We start from the raw sequence: 21,893 nt of genomic DNA, 5'->3' as shown, positions 1-21,893 counted from the left end.
ATGCTTTCAGAATGGAGCATCTTATGTATATTCTATGATGGTCTGTCTGAATTGTCCAAGATGTCATTGGACCACTCTGCTGGTGGATCTCTTCATCTGAAGAAAACTCCTGCAGAAGCCCAGGAACTCATTGAGATGGTTGCAAATAACCAGTTCATGTGTATTTCTGAAAGAAATCCTGTGAATAATGGGATGACTCAGAAGAAAGGAGTTCTTGAGATTGATACTCTGAATGCCATATTGGCTCAGAATAAAATATTGACTCAGCAAGTCAATATGATTTCTCAGAATCTGACTAAAATGCAAGCTGCATCCGGCAGTACTAAAGAAGCTTCCTCTGAAGGAGAATCTTATGACCCTGAGAATCCTGGAATGGAAGAAGTGAATTACATGGGAGAATCCTAGGGAAACACTTACAATCCTTCATGGAGGAATCATCCTAACTTCTCATGGAAGGATCAGCAGAAGCCTAATCAAGGCTTCAATAATAATAATGGTGGGAGAAATAGGTTTGGCAATAGCAAGCTTTTTCTATCATCTTCTCAGCAATAGACAGAGAATTCTAAGCAGAGCCCCTCTGACTTAGCAACCATAGTCTCTGATCTATATAAGACCACTGTCAGTTTCATGACTGAAACAAAATCCTCCATCAGAAATTTGGAGGCACAAGTGGGTCAGCTGAGTAAAAGAGTTACTGAAATCCCTCCTAGTACTCTCCCAAGCAATACAGAAGAGAATCCAAAGAGAGAGTGTGATGAGCGGATAATTTATACGCTTTTTGGCATTGTTTTTAGTATGTTTTTAGTTTATTTTAATTAGTTTTTATTATATTTTTATTAGTTTTTATTTAAAAATCACATTTCTGGAATTTACTATGAGTTTGTGTATTTTTCTGTGATTTCAGGTATTTTCTGGCTGAAATTGAGGGACCTGAGCAAAAATCTGATTCAGAGGCTGAAAAGGACTGCAGATGCTGTTGGATTTTGACCTCCCTGCACTCGAAGTGGATTTTCTGGAGCTACAAAAGCCCAATTCGCGCGCTCTTAATTGCGTTGGAAAGTAGACATCCTGGGCTTTTCATCAATATATAATAGTTCATACTTTGCTCGAGATTTGATGGCCCAAACCGGCGTTCAAAGTCAGCTCAAGAATTCCCAGCGTTAAACGCCGGAACTGGCACCAAAGTGGGAGTTAAACGCCCAAACTGGCACAAAAGCTGGCGTTTAACTCCAAGAAAAGTCTCTACACGAAAATGCTTCAATGCTCAGCCCAAGCACACACCAAGTGGGCCCGGAAGTGGATATTTACGTCATTTACTCATTTTTGTAAATCTTAAGCTACTAGTTCTCTATAAATAGGACCTTTTGCTATTGTATCTTTGGGGATCAGAGTCTAATCTTTGAGTAGTCCTATGCTATCTTAGATCATGGGGCTGGCCTCATGGCCATGCCTAGACCTTGTTCTTATGTATTTTCAACGGTGAAATTTCTACACACCATAGATTAAGGTGTGGAGCTCTGCTGTACCTCGAGTATCAATGCAATTACTATTGTTCTTCTATTCAATTCAGCTTGTTCTTGTTCCAAGATATCACTTGTTCTTCAACTTGATGAATGTGATGATCTGTGACACTCATCATCATTCTCACCTATGAACGTGTGCCTGACAACCACCTCTGTTCTACCTTCGATTGAGTGTTTATCTCTTGGATTCTTTAATCAGAATCTTCGTGGTATAAGCTAGAATTGATGGCGGCATTCTTGAGAATCCGGAAGGTCTAAACCTTGTCTGTGGTATTCTGAGTAGGATTCAAGGATTGAATGACTGTGACGAGCTTCAAACTCGTGATTGTGGGGCGTTAGTGACAGACGCAAAAGAATCACTGGATTCTATTCCGACATGATCGAGAACTGACAGATGAATAGCCGTGCTGTGACAGAGTGCGTTGAACATTTTCACTGAGAGGACGGGATTGTAGCCATTGACAACGGTGATGCCCAACATACAGCTTGCCATGGAAAGGAGTAAGAAGGATTGGATGAAGACAGTAGGAAAGCAGAGAGACGGAAGGGACAAAGCATCTCCATACGCTTATCTAAAATTCTCACCAATGAATTACATAAGTATCTCTATCTTTATTTTATGTTTTATTTATCTTTTAATCATTCATCATCCATAACCATTTGAATCCGCCTGACTGAGATTTACAAGATGACCATAGCTTGCTTCATACCAACAATCTCCGTGGGATCGACCCTTACTCGCGTAAGGTTTATTACTTGGACGACCCAGTGCACTTGCTGGTTAGTTGTGTGGAATTGTGACAAAGAGTTGAGATATCAATTGAGCGTACCATGTTGATGGCGCCATTGATGATCACAATTTCGTGCACCAAGTTTTTGGCGCCGTTGCCGGGGATTGTTCAAGTTTGGACAACTGACGGTTCATCTTGTTGTTTAGATTAGGTACTTTTTCTTTTTATTTTTCGAAAAATTTTTCAAAAATACAAAAAGATTTTCTATTTTTTTCTTCAGAGTTTTTAAGAATGAACTCTAGAGTTTTCATGATGATCTGTTGAAGTCTGGCTAGCTGTGAAGCCATGTCTAATCTTATTGGACCGAGGTTTCAACTTATCATCACAAGAGCTTGTTGATTTCTATCAATTTTGCTGTTGTTAGCAATGATCTGCTAAAGCTTGGCTAGCCATTGGCCATGTCTAGTATTTTGGACCGGAGCTTTCATTGAAAGCTTGGCTGGCTAGTAAGCCATGTCTAATTCCTGGACTGGAGTCTTAGACTAGCATTGCAATGATTCCTGGAATTCTTATTAAAAATTTTGAATCCCTTCTATTTTCTTTTCCACTCAAGTTTCGAAAATCACAAAAAAATTTTAAAACCATAAAAATCAAAAATATTTTATGTTTCTTGTTTGAGTCTAGTATCAATTTTTAAGTTTGGTGTCAATTGCATGTTTTTATTCTTCTTGCATTTTTCGAATACATGCATTATTGTTCTTCATTGATCTTCAAGTTGTTCTTGATGATTTCATTGCTCTGATCTTTAAATTCTCTTGTTTAGTGTATTTTGTTATTTTTCATATGCATTTTTACATTGTTATAGTCCTTAGTATACAAACATTTAAGTTTGGTGTCTTGCATGCATTGTTTATTTGATCTTAGTTGCATTTTTATTGTTTCTCATCATCGAAAATTCAAAAATATTTTTAAAACTATGTCTTTTCAAGTCAATAATACAAAAAATTGAAGATTCAAAACATACAGCAGAGGAATCACACAGAAAAAGCTGGGTGTTCAAAACGCCCAGTGAAGAAGGAAAACTGGCGTTTAAACGCCAGCCAGGGTACCTGGCTGGGCATTTAACGCCCAAAAAGGTAGAAATTTGGGCGTTAAATGCCAGAATGGGCACCATTCTGGGCGTTTAACGCCAAGATGACACAAGAGGGAAGATTTTGTTTTTAATGCACATTTTTTTTTCAAGTTTTCATAATTTTTCAAAATCAAATCTTTTTCAAATCATATCTTTTCAATCATATATTTTTCAAAATCAATTTCTTTCCATTTTCAAAAATATTTGCTAACAATTAATGATTTGATTCAACATTTTAAGTATGTTGCCTTTTCTGTTGAAAAAGGTTTAATGTTTGGATCATATATTTTCTTGTTAGCCAAGTCATTAATTTCAAAATCAAATCTTTTTAATTTGTTTTTCAATCATATCTTTTTAAAACCATAACTTTTCAATCATATCTTCTTAATCACATCTTTTTCAAAATAGTTTTCAATCATATCTTTTTGATTTCTAATTTCAAAAATCTTTTTTTTTTCAAAAATCACTTTATTTCTTTCCCAACTTCAAATTTCGAAAATCATTCATCAAGTTTTCAAAATTTTCTTTTAATTATTTCAAAATCTTTTTAATTTATTTTCGAAAATTCTTCCCCTCTTCTCACATCCTTCTATTTAAGGACTAACACTCCTCCACTATCAATAATTCGAACTCTATCCCTCTTGATAAGTTCGAATTCTTCTCTTTCTACCTCTTCCTTCTATTCTTCTTTTCCTCTGACACCTCAAGGAATCTCTATACTATCATATAGAGGATTCCATATTTTCTTGCTCTCTTCTCTTTCATATGAGCAGGAGCAAAGACAAAGTGTTGAGGCTGATTCTGAACCTGAAAGGACCTTAAAGTGAAAGCTAAGAGAAGCTAAGGCACAACTCTCTGTAGAGGACCTAACAGAAATCTTCAAACTAGAAGAAGACATGGCAGCCGAAAACAACAACAATGCCAACAATGCAAGGAAGGTGCTGGGTGACTTTACTGCACCTACTCCCAACTTCTATGGGAGAAGCATCTCTATCCCTGCCATTGGAGCAAACAATTTTGAGCTTAAGCCTCAATTAGTTTCTCTAATGCAACAGAATTGCAAGTTTCATGGACTTCCATTGGAAGATCCTCATCAATTTTTGGCTGAATTCCTGCAAATCTGTGACACTGTCAAGACCAATGGGGTTGACCCTGAGGTCTACAGACTTATGCTATTCCCTTTTGCTGTGAGAGACAGAGCTAGGATATGGTTGGATTCACAACCTAAAGAAAGCCTGAACTCTTGGGAAAAGCTAGTCAATGCCTTCTTGGCAAAGTTCTTTCCACCTCAAAAATTGAGTAAGCTTAGAGTGGAAGTCCAAATCTTCAGACAGAAGGAAGGTGAATCCCTCTATGAAGCTTAGGAGAGATACAAGCAATTGATCAGAAGGTGCCCTTCTAACATGCTTTCAGAATGGAGCATCATAGAAATCTTCTATGATGGTCTATCTGAACTATCCAAGATGTCATTGGATAGCTTTGCTGGAGGATCTCTTCATCTGAAGAAGACGCCTGCAGAAGCTCAAGAACTCATTGAAATGATTGCAAATAACCAATTCATGTACACCTCTGAAAGGAATCATGTGAATAGTGGGACAAGTCAGAAGAAAGGAGTTCTTGAGATTGACACTCTGAATGCCATATTGGCTCAGAACAAAATATTGACTCAGCAAGTCAATATGATTTCTCAAAGTCTGTCTGGAATGCAAGCTGCACCGGGCAGTACTAAGGACGCTTCATCTGAAGAAGAAGCTTATGATCCTGAGAACCCATCTATGGAAGAGGTGAATTACATGGGAGAACCCTATGGAAACACCTACAATCCTTCATGGAGAAATCATCCCAATCTCTCATGGAAGGATCAACAGAGGCCTCAACAAGGCTTCAATAACAATAATGGTGGAAGAAACAGGTTTAGCAATGGCAAACCTTTTCCATCATCTTCTCAGCAGCAGACAGAGAATTCTAAGCAGAACCACTCTGACTTAGCAACCATGGTCTCTGATCTAATTAAAACCACTCAGAGTTTCATGACTGAAACAAGGTCCTCCATTAGAAATTTGGAGGCACAAATGGGTCAGCTGAGCAAGAAAGTTACTGAACTCCCTCCTAGTACTCTTCCAAGCAATACAGAAGAGAACCCAAAAGGAGAGTGCAAGACCATAAATACAATCAACTTGGCCAAATTTGGAGAGGAGGAAGAGGCAGTGATCGCCACTGAGGAAGACCTTAATGGACGTCCACTGGCCTCCAATGAGTTCCCTAATGAGGAACCATGGGAATCTGAGGCTCATAATGAGACCATAGAGATTCCATTGGATTTACTTCTGCCATTCAGGAGCTCTGATGAGTATTCTTCCTCTGAAGAGGGTGAAGATGTTACTGAAGAGCAAGTTGCTAAGTACCTTGGAGCAATCATGAAGCTAAATGACAAGTTATTTGGTAATGAGACGTGGGAGGATGAACCCCCTTTGCTCACCAAAGAACTGGATGACTTGACTAGGCAGAGACTACCTCAAAAGAGACAGGATCCTGGGAAGTTCTCAATACCTTGTACCATAGGCACCATGACCTTTGAGAAGGCTTTGTATGACCTAGGGTTAAGTGTAAACCTCATGCCTCTCTCTCTAATGGAGAAGCTAGGGATCCTTGAGGTACAAGCTGCAAGAATTCACTGTCAAGCTACTGACATTAAAGAAGCGCTTGTTGGGAGGCAACCCAATGTTATATCTATCTATTTTCCATTGTTATTTTATGTTTTCTGTAGGTTGATGATCATGTGAAGTCATAAAAACAGTTGAAAAAGCAAAAACAGAATGAAAAATAGAGAAAAAAACAGCACACCCTGGAGGAAAAGCTTGTTGGCGTTTAAACGCCAGTAAGGCCAGCAAATGGGCGTTTAACGCCCAGTCTGGCACCATTCTGGGCGTTTAACGCCAGAAAGGGGCACCAGACTGGCGTTTAATGCCAAGAATGGGCAAGGAGCTGGCGTTAAACGCCAGAAAAGGACAGCAGCTCGGCGTTTAACGCCAGAATTGGCAGAAAGGGCGTTTTTGCACGCCACCTGGTGCAGGGATGAGCTATCCTTGACACCTCAGGATCTGTGGACCCCACAGGATCCCCACCTACCCTACCACTCTCTTTCTTCTTCACCCATTCACCAATCACCTCAATACCTCTTCCCAAAAATCCCTCACCTATCAATTCCCACCATCCTCTTCACCACTCACATCCACCCTTCATAAAACCCCACCTACCTCACCATCTAAATTCAAACCACTTTCCCTCCCAAATCCACCCATAATAGCCGAACCCTACACCCCTCTCAACTCCTATATAAACCTATCTTCACTCCTTCATTTTCACACAACCTCAACACCACTTCTCCCCCTTGGCCGAACCACAAAGCCTCCTCCATCTCCTCCATTTTTCTTCTTCTTCTACTCTTCTCTTTCTTCTTTTGCTCGAGGACGAGCAAACCTTCTAAGTTTGGTGTGGTAAAAGCATTGCTTTTTGTTTTTCCATAACCATTTATGGCACCTAAGGCCGGAGAAACCTCTAGAAAGAGGAAAGGAAAGGCAAAAGCTTTCACCTCCGAGTCATGGGAGATGGAGAGATTCATCTCAAGGGTGCATCAAGACCACTTCTATGAAGTTGTGGCCAAGAAGAAGGTGATCCCCGAGGTCCCTTTTAAACTCAAAAAGAATGAGTATCCAGAGATCTGACATGAGATCCGAAGAAGAGGTTGGGAAGTTCTTACCAACCCCATTCAACAAGTCGGGATCTTAATGGTTCAAGAGTTCTATGCCAATGCATGGATCACCAAGAACCATGATCAAAGTGTGAACCCGGACCCAAAGAAGTGGCTTACAATGGTTCGGGGGAAACGCTTAGACTTTAGTCCGGAAAATGTAAGGTTGGCATTCAACTTGCCCATGATGCAAGGAGATGAACACCCCTACACTAGAAGGGTCAACTTTGATCAAAGGTTGGACCAAGTCCTCATAGACATTTGTGAAAAGGGCGCCCAATGGAAGAGAGATTCAAGAGGAAAGCTGGTTCATTTAAGAAGGCATGACCTCAAGCCCGTGGCTAGGGGATGGTTGGAGTTTATCCAACGTTCAATCATTCCCACTAGCAACCGGTCCGAAGCTACTATAGACCGGGCCATCATGATTCATAGCATCATGATTGGAGAGAAAGTAGAAGTTCATGAGGTTATATCCCAAGAACTCTATAAGGTGGCGGACAAGTCCTCTACCTCGGCAAGATTAGCCTTCCCTCATCTCATTTGTCACCTCTGTAATTCAGTTGGAATTAACATAGAGGGAGACATCTTCATTGATGAGGACAAGCCCATCACTAAGAAAAGGATGGAGCAAACAAGAGATCCCACTCATGGAAAAGAGCATGAGGAAATTCATCATCATGAAATCCCTGAGATGCCTCAAGGGATGTATTTTCCTCCACAAAACTATTGGGAGCAAATCAACACCTCCCTAGGAGAATTAAGTTCCAACATGGGACAACTAAGGGTGGAGCACCAAGAGCATTCCATCCTCCTCCATGAAATTAGAGAAGATCAAAGAACCATGAGAGAGGAGCAACAAAGGCAAGGAAGAGACATTGAGGAGCTCAAGCACTCCATAAGATCTTCAAGAGGAAGAACAAGCCGCCATCACTAAGGTGGACCCGTTCTTTAATTTTCTTGTTCTTTACTTTCCTATTTTTCGAATTTTTTTATGCTTATGTTTATCTATGTTTGTGTCTTATGATCATTAGTGTCTTAGTGTCTATGCCTTAAAGCTATGAGTGTCCTAAAGGAGTAAGAAGGATTGGATGAAGACAGTAGGAAAGCAGAGAGACGGAAGGGACAAAGCATCTCCATACGCTTATCTGAAATTCTCACCAATGAATTACATAAGTATCTCTATCTTTATTTTTTGTTTTATTTATCTTTTAATCATTCATCATCCATAACCATTTGAATCTGCCTGACTGAGATTTACAAGATGACCATAGCTTGCTTCATACCAACAATCTCCGTGGGATCGACCCTTACTCGCGTAAGGTTTATTACTTGGACGACCCAGTGCACTTGCTGGTTAGTTGTGCGGAATTGTGACAAAGAGTTGAGATATCAATTGAGCGTACCATATTGATGGTGCCATTGATGATCACAATTTCGTGCACTAGAGTGAAAGGCTATCAATATACCCAAAGTGGCCGAACCTATAGAGGAGGAAGAGGCAGTGATTTCCAGTGAGGAAGACCTCAATAGACGTCCACTGACTACTAAGGAGTTCCCTAATGAGGAACCAAAGGAATCTGAGGCTCATACAGAGACAATAGAGATTCCACTGAACTTACTGTTGCCATTCATGAGCTCTGATGATTATTCTTCCTCTGAAGAGGATGAAGATATTGTTGAAGAGCAAGTTGCTCAGTATCTAGGAGCAATCATGAAGCTGAATGCCAATTTATTTGGTACTGAGACTTGGGAAGATGAACCTCCATTGCTCATCAATGAACTGAATGCTTTGGTTCAACTAAAATTACCTCAGAAGAAATCAGATCCCGAAAAGTTCTTAATACCTTGTACCATTGGCACCATGACCTTTGAGAAGGCTCTGTCTGACTTGGGGTCAGGTATAAACCTCATGCCACTCTCTATGATGGAGAAACTAGGGATCTTTGAGGTTAAGCTGCAAGAATCTCACTAGAGATGGCAGACAAATCAAGGAAACTGGCTTATGGACTTGTAGAGGATGTCTTAGTGAAGGTTGAAGACCTGTACATCCCTGCTGATTTCATAATCCTAGACACTGGGAAGGAAGAGGATGAATCCATTATCCTTGGAAGACCCTTCCTAGCCACAGCAAGAGCTGTGATTGATGTGGACAGAGGAGAGTTAGTCCTTCAATTGAATGAGGACTACCTTGTGTTTAAGGCTCAAGGATCTTCTTCTGTAACCATGGAGAAGAAGCATGAAAAGCTTCTCTCAATACAGAGTCAAAAAGACCCCCCACACTCAACTTCTAAGTTTGGTGTTGGGAGGCCACCATTAAGCTTTGAGTCTCTGTGAAGCTCTCTAAGAGCTCACTGTCAAGCTATTGACATTAAAGAAGTGCTTATTGGGAGGCAACCCAATGTTATTTAATTATATTTAATTTTATAGACACTTATTTTCCATTGTCATGTTATATTTTCTTTAGGTAGATGATCATGTGGAGTCACAAAAATAACTACAGAATTAAAGCAGAATCAAAAGCAGCATCAAAAATAGCACACCCTGGATGACAGGCTTAAACGCCAGTAAGGATAGCAGAATGGGCATTTAACGCCCAGTCTGGCAGTATTCTAGGCATTAAACGCCAGAATTGGCAGACAAACTGGTGTTTAACGCCAAAAAAGGGTGTCTGGCTGGCGTTAAACGCCAGAATTGGCAGACAGACTGGCGTTTAACGCCAAAAAAGGGTGTCTGGTTGGCGTTAAATGCCAGAAAAGGTAATAGAGATGGCGTTAAACGCCAGAAATGGCACACAGAGGGCGTTTAAACGCCAGAAAGGTGCAGGGACCAGAATTCCTTAACACCTCAGGATCTGTGGACCCCACAGGATCCCCACCTACCCCACCTCTCTTTTTCTCCTCTTCACACCTTTTAACACTCTTCACAGAGGGCGTTTAAACGCCAGAAAGGTGCAGGGACCAGAATTCCTTAACACCTCAGGATCTGTGGACCCCACAGGATCCCCACCTACCCCACCTCTCTTTCTCTCCTCTTCACACCTTTCCATAACACTCTTCCCCAATTACCCTTGACCAATCACATCAACACCTATTCCCCAAACACCATTCACCTATCAAATCCTACCCTCTTCCCCATAATCTCTTCACCACTCATATCCATCCACTATTCCCCAAAACCCATCATAAAATCCCACCTACCTCACCATTCAAATTCAAAACATTTCCCTCCCAAACCCAACCCCTTCATAAACGACTTCCCTCTCTCTCTTACCCTATCGATACCCCTCCTTACCACCTTCAATTTCACACATCATAAACACTTACAACCCCCCTTGGGCAAATCCAAAGCACCCCTCTATCTTCTCCATTTCTTCTTCTTCTCCTCCTTTCTTTCTTCTTTTGCTCGAGGACGAGCAAAACTTTTAAGTTTGGTGTGGGAAAAAGCTTTGCTTTTAATTTTTCCATAACCATTAATGGCACCTAAGGCCGGAGAAACCTCTAGAAAGAGGAAAGGAAAGGCAATTGCTTCCACCTCCGAGTCATGGAAGATGGAGAGATTCATCTCAAAAGCCCATCAAAACCACTTCTATGAAGTTGTGGCCAAGAAAAAGGTGATCCCCGAGGTCCCCTTCATGCTCAAAAAGAGTGAATATCCGGAGATCCGTCGTGAGGTTCGAAGAAGAGGTTGGGAATCTCTTACAACCTCATCCAACAAGTCAGAATCTTAATGGTTCAAGAGTTCTTTGCTAATGCATGGATCACTAAGAACCATGATCAAAGTGTGAACCCGAACCCAAAGAATTGGCTCACAATGGTTCGGGGGAAATACTTGGATTTCAGTCCGGAAACTGTAAGGTTGGCATTCAACTTTCCAATAATGAGAGGAGATCCTCATCCCTTCACTAGAAGAGTCAAATTTGATCAAAGGTTGGACCAAGTCCTCATAGACATCTGTGTGGAAGGAGTGCAATGGAAGAGAGACTCCAAAGGCAAGCCGATTCAACTGAGAAGGCTTGACCTCAAGCCCATGGCTAGAGGATGGTTGGAGTTCATCCAATGCTCTATCATTCCTACTAGCAACCGATCCGAAGTAACTGTGGATCGGACTATCATGATCCATAGTATCATGATTGGGGAGGAAGTAGAAGTTCATGAGATCATATCTCTAGAACTATACAAGGTGGCTGACAAGCCCTCTACTTTGGCAAGGTTAGCCTTTTCTCATCTCATCTGTCACCTATGTAATTAAGCCAGAATTGTCATAGAGGAAATCATCCTCATTGAAAAGGACAAGCCCATCACTAAAAAGAGGATAGAGCAAACAAGAGAGCCCACTCATGGACCTTAACAAGAGCATGAGGAAGTCCCTCATCTAGAAATCCCTGAGATGCCTCAAGGGATGCATTTCCCTCCACACAACTATTGGGAACAACTCAACACCTCTTTAGGAGATTTGAGTTCTAACATGGAGCAACTGAGAGTGGAGCACCAAGAGCACTCCATCATCCTCCATGAAATCAGAGAGGACCAAAAGGCCATGAGAGAGGAGCAACAAAGGCAAGGAAGAGACATAGAGGATCTCAAGCACTCCATAAGATCTTAAAAAGGAAGAACTAGCCGTCGTCACTAAGGTGGACCCGTTCTTTAATTTTTTTGTTCTTATTTTTCTGTTTTTCGGTTTTTATGCTTTATGTATTGTCTATGTTTGTGTCTTTATTACATGATCATTAGTGTCTAGTGTCTATGTCTTAAATCTATGAATGATTCCATGAATCTCTCACCTTTCTTAAATGAAAAATGTTTTCTGAAAAAGAAAAAGAAGTGCATAATTTCGAAATTTATCTTGAAATTAGTTTAATTATTTTGATGTGGTGGTAATACTTTTTGTTTTCTGAATGAATGCTTGAACAGTGCATATTTTTTATAGTGAAGTTTATGAATGTTAAAATTGTTGGTTCTTGAAAGAATAATGAAAAAAGAGAAATGTTATTGATAATCTAAAAAATCATAAAATTGATTCTTGAAGCAAGAAAAAGCAGTGAAAAACACAAAGCTTGCAAAAAAAATGCGAAAAATAAAGAAAAAAAGAGAAAGAAAAAGAAAAAGCAAGCAGAAAAAGCCAATAACCCTTTAAACAAAAAGGCAAGGGTAAAAAAGATCCAAGGCTTTGAGTATTAATGGATAGGAGGGCCCAAAGGAATAAAATCCTGGCCTAAACGGCTAAATCAAGCTGTCCCTAACCATGTGCTTGTGGCGTGAAGGTGTCAAGTGAAAAGCTTGAGATTGAGCAGTTAAAGTCGTGGTCCAAACAAAAAGAGTGTGCTTACACTACAAGAAAAATACCCATTCAGCCACACTTTTTTTAGGCTACGTTTGAAAAGCGTAGCCTATTCATAGAATAGGCTACGCTTTTCTCCGTGTTGCCTTTTTATAAGAGAAAAGGATACACAAATGCGGCATCATTTAAAAAGCGTAGCCTTAGGTATTTAAGATATCACTTATAAAGCGTAGCTGTAGGTTGATATCTATAGGTTCACTTTTCGTATCAAAGGAGACGCTTTTAAAGGATAGCCTATTTGTTAAGTTTTGGGTGCGTTTTAAAAGTGATGCCTAATATCTCTAGAGCCAAAAACTTAACACTTAGTAATTTTTTTCCTTGTTTTTCCTGAAAGCAAACTGATGAGTGATGACCTTAACACTTAGTAAAACTTAGCAAACTTCTTAAGTCTCAGTCACCTTCGATAGCTCAGTCACCTTCATCCTCGTAAACCCTCGATAGCTCAGTCATCCTCGATAGCTCACCATCGTCGCCCCCCACTCTCTCTCTTCACTCTCGCCATTGACCCTCTCACTCTCGGTCTCACCATTGACCCTCTCACTCTCGCCATTGACCCTCTCACTACAAGCGGAAACCCTCTCACTCTTGCCATTAAGAGTCGTCGCCTCCCACTCACGACTCACCTGCACTACTCTCCACATTGACCGTCGTCACTCCTCTTCGCCATCGCTTGCACTGATCGTCGCTGTGCGGCCCTCACCATCATCGCTGCACCGCTCTCACCATCGTCATCTCCGTGCTTCTCATCATCGTCTTCGCTGTGCTCACATCATCGAATAGGTATGTATTGATTTCTATTTGCTTCTGAAATTGATCAGTGGCTTAGGGTTCCTATTTTAGGGGTTTTAATTTGGGGCTTTTAATCTCTGAAATATGGGTTTGTGAACTGTAATTTGATAACATGCATGCTGTTGTTGATGAAGATGTGTGGTATTTTAGGGTTTGTGAACTGTGATTTAATATACAGCTTGTCTATTTTCTCTGTATTTTTGTTTCTGAGACTGAATCCAAATGCAGCGTTAATAAGCTTTTGTTTCTGTGATTTCTCAATGAATAAGTTGGCTTCCGTTTCTCTGTTTTCAGCTTTCTGTTTTTAGCTTCTTGTTTCTAACAGAGTTCTTGCAGTTTGAATGGTTTCTTGGTTAGCCAGAAATAGAAATGGTGTGAAGAATGTAAAGAATGAAAAGAAGACAAGAAGTAGAGAAGAAGTAGAAGAGGAAGAAGAAAGGTGAGCTGAATTGTAAATTGAATTGAAAGAAAGAAATCTGATTAACATGAAAACCAATCATATACAATCCTGTTTATGTAGCCATATCAGGTGAGCCTTCAACAAAGGCAATAACCTTGTAAATACCAATAAATATAAAAAGACTATGTTATTTAAGCTATAATATATATAATTAAAATTAATAATTAAAATTTATTAAAATATTGATATACTGATATATTTAAAAGCTTTTTTAAATTAATATTTAATACAGAACATAGTATAAAAAATTAATAATATTAATAATAACAATTCCTGTTTTGTACAGAAGTGATACAAAGAGTTTGTGGACTTTGTTAAGGAAATTTCTGATTCTTTGCTAGTTTTATGGTGTCTTCATCAGAATAAATATTATCTCAGGTGCTTCTCAGCAATAACTCCAAAGAGAGTTTAATTTGTCTTCTGCAACTTCTTCATCTTTTTCAAGCACAAGATCTTCTACTTCAGGTATGAATTGGGTTTAGGATTCCTCAGTTGTAGAAATCTGATTGTTTGACATCTCCATTGTAGAAATCTAGGTATTCATCTATAAAAATGGGGACATTATAGTTACTTATACCCCTTTTGACTAAAACTACAATTTTTCCCTCAGTTGCTGATTCTTATGGTAATTCTTTTCTGAGACTGAAGTTGATTTCTTGAATAGGTGAATGATTTAATGTGTTATGTGTGTAATATTGAAACACTTTTTGTTTTGAAAGTTTTTGTACTTGATTAAATATTTTTCTTTGATACTTTTTTTTCTTTTAAACTGTTAGTGCGGTAATTGGCTTTCTGCTAGAACCTGTGGTTTAAAATTGTTTGTGTTTGATTTTTTTTTATTTGTTATTTATTTATTTATTTGCTGAACTCTGTTTGTTCTGTGAGTTATTGGCATGAGGGTTTGTGCTAGGTTTGAAAAAATTGTTATGACATGAACTTTGTTGTGATAGTTCAATATAAACCTCATGTGGAGCACAATGCAAGAATGTTGTAAGAGGCTAATTAATTTCCACCATTGAGTTGAGTTAGCTCTAATGATTCTTGAAATGCTGGTCTATTCCTACATTTCAGCTTTTTTCAAACCCATAGCTTATTATTAACAATTGGAGGGAAATTTGCTAAACTATAACTTGAAGGAACATTGTTGGCTAATGAGGTAAAGGTTTTCTACATCAATGGAATGAAATTGGTGTTGGTGTTTACTATTTTGAAAAAGTTATTAATCCACAGATCAAACCACAATATGTTACACTTTTGTGGAAATAGGGTGGCAATTTCATTCTGCTTTTTGCTGGGTTGGTTGATGATATATGTGCATAACTATTGTTTGGTTAAAATTGAATTGATTAAATTTTAAAACAAGAAACTGTCCGAAACTCACTCTTCATGATTACCTTTACTATATGATTAATGCCAAGAGGGGTACTCAGCAACTTGGCAATGATCACCATAAATCCTTAGAAGAAAATCGTAATCTTGTTAAACTATTCTTTTTTAAAAAAAAAAGCATACTAAATATGTAGATTGAAATGAAAAAACAAAAGAAGGCTAGAAAGAAAAACATAAATCCGAGAATGTGGGAGGAGACCGAGTCCTATTTATACGAACCAACTAACTAGTTCTTGGATCCTATGTCGTCAGCCAAGCTCCATTCCGCGAATCTTGGCTAGCCGGCCAATATAACTGCTATGCAGGTTTTGCTTCGTGCGATCTTTATCCACACGTGCATCAGCATGGACCTTACATTGAATCTGAGATCATTTCCTTTCTTGGGTCAGCTAGATCACTCTTTGACTTGACACTTCCTCTCTTTAAACGAAATTCTAATTAATAGCCATATTTATACACTTAAAATTTTGTTGATTTGGAGGTGAGTTAATATTCAGGACATGTCTTGTAGCTTATTTCTCCTCATTAAACCAAATTTTGTTGCTTTATTCTAATTATTTGAATGTGTTCTTATTTGACAGTTGACTGAACAAAAATTGACAAGAAGGGAAGGTATAAGCTTTTCTTGTTTGATGTTACTTGCTAAGATTAAAGCCTCGCTATCTTTCACTTAAAATTTTTGAAGGTTTTGATAAATTTTACCACCAATAGAAGCAGGAGGCTAATCTGATTCAATCTGCTCTTATTGTCAATTATCTCTGTTTCCATCTCAATGTGTTCCTGTCCTAAATAACTTTTCCTTTATGTTCTGATTTGTAGGTTGGGGAAGATGTCGTGGAAGAACTAACCAAGTCGAAGCAAAAAATTGGCTTGGATATGCGAGTTTCAACTTGATGAGCGGATAATTTATACGCTTTTTGACATTGTTTTTAGTATGTTTTTAGTAGGATCTAGTTACTTTTAGGGATGTTTTCATTAGTTTTTATGTTAAATTCACATTTCTGGACTTTACTATGAGTTTATGTGTTTTTCTGTAATTTCAGGTATTTTCTGGCTGAAATTGAGGGACTTGAGCAGAAATCAGATTCAGAGGTTGAAAAAGGACTGCTGATGCTGTTGGATTCTGACCTCCCTGCACTCAAAGTGGATTTTCAGGAGCTACAGAACTCGAAATGGCGCGCTTCCAATTGCGTTGGAAAGTAGACATCCAGGGCTTTCCCGCAATATATAATAGTCCATACTTTGGCCAATAATTGACGACGTAAACGGGCGTTCAACGCCAGCCTTCTGCCCAAATCTGGCGTCCAGCGCCAGAAAAGGATCCAAAACCAGAGTTGAACGCCCAAACTGGCACAGAACTTGGCGTTCAACTCCACAAATGGCCTCTGCACGTGCTACACTTAAGCTCAGCCCAAACACACACCAAGTGGGCCCCGGAAGTGGATTTATGCATCAATTACTTACTCATGTAAACCCTAGTGACTAGTTTATTATAAATAGGACCTTTTACTATTGTATTAGGCATCTTTTGATCATCTTAGCATCTTAGGATCATCTTTGAACACATTGTTCTTAGACCATAGGGGCTGGCCACACGGCCATGCCTGGACCTTCACTTATGTATTAAGATGAAGCCATTGGCAAGGGTGATGCCTCCAGATGATTAGCCGTGCCGTGACAGGGCATTGGATCATTTTCCCGTGAGATGACCGAAAGTAGCCATTGACAGTGGTGATGTATCACATAAAGCCAGCCATGGAAAGGAGTAAGACTGATTGGATGAAGATAGCAGGAAAGCAGAGGTTCAGAGGAACGAAAAGCATCTCCATTCGCTTATCTGAAATTCCTACCAATGATTTACATGAGTATCTCTATCCCTATTCTATTATTTATTAATTTCGAAAACATCTTCATCACTTTATATCTGCCTGACTGAGATTTACAAGGTGACCATAGCTTGCTTCATACCAACAATCTCCGTGGGATTCGACCCTTACTCACGTAAGGTATTACTTGGACGACCCAGTGCACTTGCTGGTTAGTTGAACGGAGTTGTGTCCACACATAGAGCCACAATGAGGATTCAATACAATTATATATTGTTAATCATACACAAGTACAAAGAACGTGGAACACAATTTCGTCCACCACAACTCTAGTCAGTACCACTAACCTCTCTTCAGGATTGATTAATAATTTTTAATATATGGACTTGAGAATGATGGTTTCAAGTTTGTGTTTGATAGAAAGTTTGGACTAATAAGGCTGTACACCAGACTAACTAGGTGATTTTGCATTAGGTTAATGATACCATTGGAACACTAGCTGGAGGCAGATTCTACAATCAGGATGTCATTACTGCTGTGATCCTTGGTACAGGGACAAATGCAGCATATGTGGAACGTGCAAATGCTATTCCAAATTGGCATGACCCTCTCCCGAAATCAAGAGACATGGTAAGTAGGTTATTGGTACGCGGAATCGTGATTACACTTTAATTATGTAAAATTCATTGCTCTTTCTTTCCCTGGCAATGGCACCAAAAACATGATGCCAAGACCATGATTCACAACTCCGTGTAACTAACCAGCAAGTGCACTGGGTCGTCCAAGTAATACCTTACGTGAGTAAGGGTCGAATCCCACGGAGATTGTCGGTATGAAGCAAGCTATGGTAACCTTGTAAATCTCAGTCAGGCGGATATCAAACAGTAATGGGTTTTCAAAAGTAATTAATAAAATAGGGATAGAAATACTTATGTAAATCATTGGTAGGAATTTCAGATAAGCGAATGGAGATGCTTTTTGTCCTATGAACATCTGCTTTCCTGCTATCTTCATCCAGTCAGTCTTACTCCTTTCCATGGCTGACTTTATGTGATACATCACCATTGTCAACGGCTACTTTCGGTCATCTCTCGGGAAAATGATCCAATGCCCTGTCACGGCACGGCTAATCGTCTGGAGGCATCACCCTTGTCAATGGCTTCATCTTATCCTCTCAGTGAAAATGGTCAACGCACCCTGTCACGGCATGGCTATTCATCTGTCGGTTCTCGATCATGCTGGAATAGGATTTACTATCCATTTGCGTCTGTCACTAACGCCCCGTCACATTTAGGTTGAAGTGCGAATGAATATCTTAGAAGCGAAATAAGATGAGTTGAATAGAAAACAGTAGTACTTTGCATTAATCTTTGAGGAACAGCAGAGCTCTACACCTTAATCTATGGAGTGTAGAAACTCTACCGTTGAAAATACATAAGTGAAGGTCCAGGCATGGCCGAGATGGCCAGCCCCCAAAACATGATCAATAGATCAAAAGATAATCCAAAGATGTCTAATACAATAGTAAAAGGTCCTCTTTATAATAAACTAGTCACTAGGGTTTACAGAAGTAAGTAATTGATGCATAAATCCACTTCCGGGGCCCACTTGGTGTGTGCTTGGGCTGAGCTTGAGTGTTGCACGTGTAGAGGTCCTTCTTGGAGTTGAACGCCAGTTTTTGTGCCAGTTTGGGCGTTCAACTCTGGTTTTGGATCCCTTTCTGGCGCTGGACGCCAGATTTGGGCAGAGAGCTGGCGTTGAACACCAGTTTGCATCGTCTAAACTTGGCCAAAGTATGGACTATTATACATTGCTGGAAAGCCCTGGATGTCTACTTTCCAACGCAATTAAATTTCGAGTTCTGTAGCTCCAGAAAATCCATTTTGAGTGCAGGGAGGTCAGAATTCAACAGCATCAGCAGTCCTTCTTCAACCTCTGAATCTGATTTTTGCTCAAGTCCCTCAATTTCAGCCAGAAAATACCTGAAATCACAGAAAAACACACAAACTCATAGTAAAGTCCAGAAATGTGAATTTAACATAAAAACTAGTGAAAACATCCCTAAAAGTAACTAGATCCTACTAAAAACATACTAAAAACAATGTCAAAAAGCGTATAAATTATCCGCTCATCACAACACCAAACTTAAATTGTTGCTTGTCCCCAAGCAGCTGAAAATCAAATAGGATAAAAAGAAGAGAATATACTATAAATTCCAAATTATCAATGAAACATAGCTTCAATCAAATGAGCGGGACTTATAGCTTTTTGCCTCTTGAATAGTTTTGGCATCTCACTTTATCCATTGTGAATAATTTTTATGATTTTTTAGATTATCAAATAACATGTCTCCTTGTCATCATTCTTTCGAGAGCCAACATATTTAACATTCTTAAACAACAACTTCAAAAGATATATACACTGTTCAAGCATACATTCAGAAAACAAGAAGCATTGTCACCACATCAATATAATTAAACTAAGTTCAAGGATAAATTTGAAACTCATGTACTTCTTGTTCTTTTGAATTAAAACATTTTTTCATTTAAGAGAGGTGATGGATTCATAGGACATTCATAACTTTAGGACATAGTTACTAACTACTAATGATCATGTAATGAAGACACAAACATAGATAAGCATATAACATAGAAAACGAAAAACAGAAGAAATAAGAACAAGGAATGAATCCACCTTAGTGATGGTGGCGTTTCCTTCTTGAGGAACCAATGATGTCCTTGAGCTCTTCTATGTCTCTTCCTTGTCTTTATTGCTCTTCCCTCATTGCTTTTTGATCTTCTCTAATTTCATGAAGCATGATGGAGTGCTCTTGATGTTCCACCCTTAATTGTCCCATATTGGAACTCAATTCTCCTAGGGAGGTGTTGATTTGCTCCCAATAATTTTGTGGAGGAGAGTGCATTTGAGGCATCTCCGGGGTCTCATGGTAATGAGCTTCTTGCACCTCTTGAGCTCCATGAATGGGCTCTCTTGCTTGCTCCATCTTTTTCTTAGTGATGGGTTTTTCCTCTTTAATGAGGATATCTCCCTCTATGTCAATCCCAGCCAAATTGCATAGGTGGCAGATGAGGTGAGGAAAGGCTAACCTTGCCATAGTGGAGGACTTGTCAGCCACCTTGTAGAGTTCTTGAGGTATAATCTCATAAACTTCCACCTCTTCTCCAATCATGATGCTATGGATCATGATGGCCCGGTCTATAGTAACTTCAGACCGGTTACTAGTGAGAATGATTGAGCATTGAATGAACTCCAACCATCCTCTAGCTATAGGCTTGAGGTCCACTCTTCTTAGTTGAACCGGCTTGCCTTTGGAGTCAATCTTCCATTGAGCTCCTTCTACACATATGTCCATAAGGACTTGGTCCAACCTTTGATTAAAGTTGACCCTTCTAGTGTAGGGGCGGTCATCTCCTTGCATCATGGGCAAGTTAAACGTCAACCTCACATTTTCCGGACTAAAATCCAAGTATTTCCCCCGAACCATTGAAACATAGTTCTTTGGATCTGGGTTCTTACTTTGATCATGGTTCTTGGTGATCCATGCATTGGCATAGAACTCTTGAACCATTAGGATGCCGACTTGTTGGATGGGATTTGTTAGAACTTCCCAACCTCTTCTTTGAATTTCATGTCGGATCTCCGGATACTCATTTCTTTTGAGTTTGAAAGGGACCTCAGGGATCACCTTCTTCTTGGCCACAACATCATAGAAGTGGTCTTGATGGGCTTTGGAGATGAACCTTTCCATCTCCCATGACTCGGAGGTGGAAGCTTTTGTCTTCCCTTTCCCCTTTCTAGAGGATTCTCCGGTCTTAGGTGCCATCAATGGTAATGGAAAAACAAAAAGCTTATGCTTTTACCACACCAAACTTAGAATTTTGCTCGCCCTCGAGCAAGAGAAGAAAGAATAGATGAAGAAGAAGAAGAAATAAAGGAGAGGGAGAAGGTGATGTGGTTCGGCCAAGAAGGGTGTAGAGGGGTTGTGTTGTGTGAATAGGAAGAAGAATGGAGAGCTTTATATAGGGAAGGGAGGGGGGAAAGGTTTCGGCCATATGGGTGGGTTTGGGTGGGAAATTGGTTTTGAATTTTGAAGGTAGGTGGGGTTTATGAGGTAGGTTTATGGGGAAGAGTGGATGGATGTGAGTGGTGAAGAGGTGATGGGGAAGAGAGATTGAGGTGATTGGTGAAGGATTTTTGGGGAAGAGTGTTTATGGGGTTGTGTGAAAGAGAGTGGTGAGAAGAAGTAAGTGAAGGTAGGTGGGGATCCTGAGTGGATCCTGTGGGGTCCACAGATCCTGAGGTGTTCAAGGATTTACATCCCTGCACCCATTAGGCATGTAAAAATGCCTTTGCATACAACTCTGGGCGTTCAGCGCCAGGTTGGTGGCCATTTTGGGCGTTCAACGCCCATTTGTGTGCCATTTCTGGCGTTGAACGCCAGAACCATGCCTGTTCTGGCGTTCAGCACCCAGAAGCTACCCATTTTGGGCGTTCAACGCCAGAACCATGCTCTGTTCTGGCGCTGAACGCCAGACAGATGCTCCTCCAGGATGTGATTTTTCTTCTGCTGTTTTTGATTCTGTTTTCAATTTTTCTATTTATTTTGTGACTCCACATGATCATGAACCTATAAAGACATAAAAAACAATGAAAATAAAAATTAGATACATAAACATTGGGTTGCCTCCCAACAAGCGCTTCTTTATTGCCAATAGCTTGACAGTGGGCTCTCATGGAGCCTTACAGATGTTCAGAGCATTGTTGAAACTCTCCAACACCAAACTTAGAGTTTGGATATGGGAGTTCAACACCAAACTTAGAGTTTGGTTGTGGCCTCCCAACACCAAACTTAGAGTTTGACTGTGGGAGCTTGGGTCGACTCTGCTTTGAGAGAAGCTTTTCAAGCTTCCTCTCCATGGTTGCAGAGGGAGATC

The 21,893-nt window shown here is 39.9% G+C and overlaps 2 long non-coding RNA genes across 2 annotated transcripts in view; both read left to right on the top strand.

Annotated features, from left to right (window-relative positions):
• Positions 12,884-21,893, top strand: part of LOC110268181 — a 17,392-nt gene continuing 8,382 nt past the window's right edge. The window contains exons 1-3 of the long non-coding RNA XR_002356286.1: positions 12,884-12,900; positions 13,043-13,254; positions 13,600-13,714. This is a non-coding gene — a long non-coding RNA (uncharacterized LOC110268181). The remainder of the gene's footprint in view (positions 12,901-13,042; positions 13,255-13,599; positions 13,715-21,893) is intronic.
• LOC110268180 overlaps positions 17,400-21,893 on the top strand; it is a 9,155-nt gene continuing 4,661 nt past the window's right edge. Inside the window, exon 1 of the long non-coding RNA XR_002356285.1 lies at positions 17,400-17,568. This is a non-coding gene — a long non-coding RNA (uncharacterized LOC110268180). The remainder of the gene's footprint in view (positions 17,569-21,893) is intronic.

Source organism: Arachis ipaensis, chromosome B10 (assembly GCF_000816755.2).
Source record: "Arachis ipaensis cultivar K30076 chromosome B10, Araip1.1, whole genome shotgun sequence".
In the NCBI taxonomy this organism is placed as follows: Eukaryota; Viridiplantae; Streptophyta; class Magnoliopsida; order Fabales; family Fabaceae; genus Arachis; species Arachis ipaensis.
Note: the sequence above shows the minus strand (reverse complement) of the source record. Positions and strands in the feature narration are given on the sequence as shown.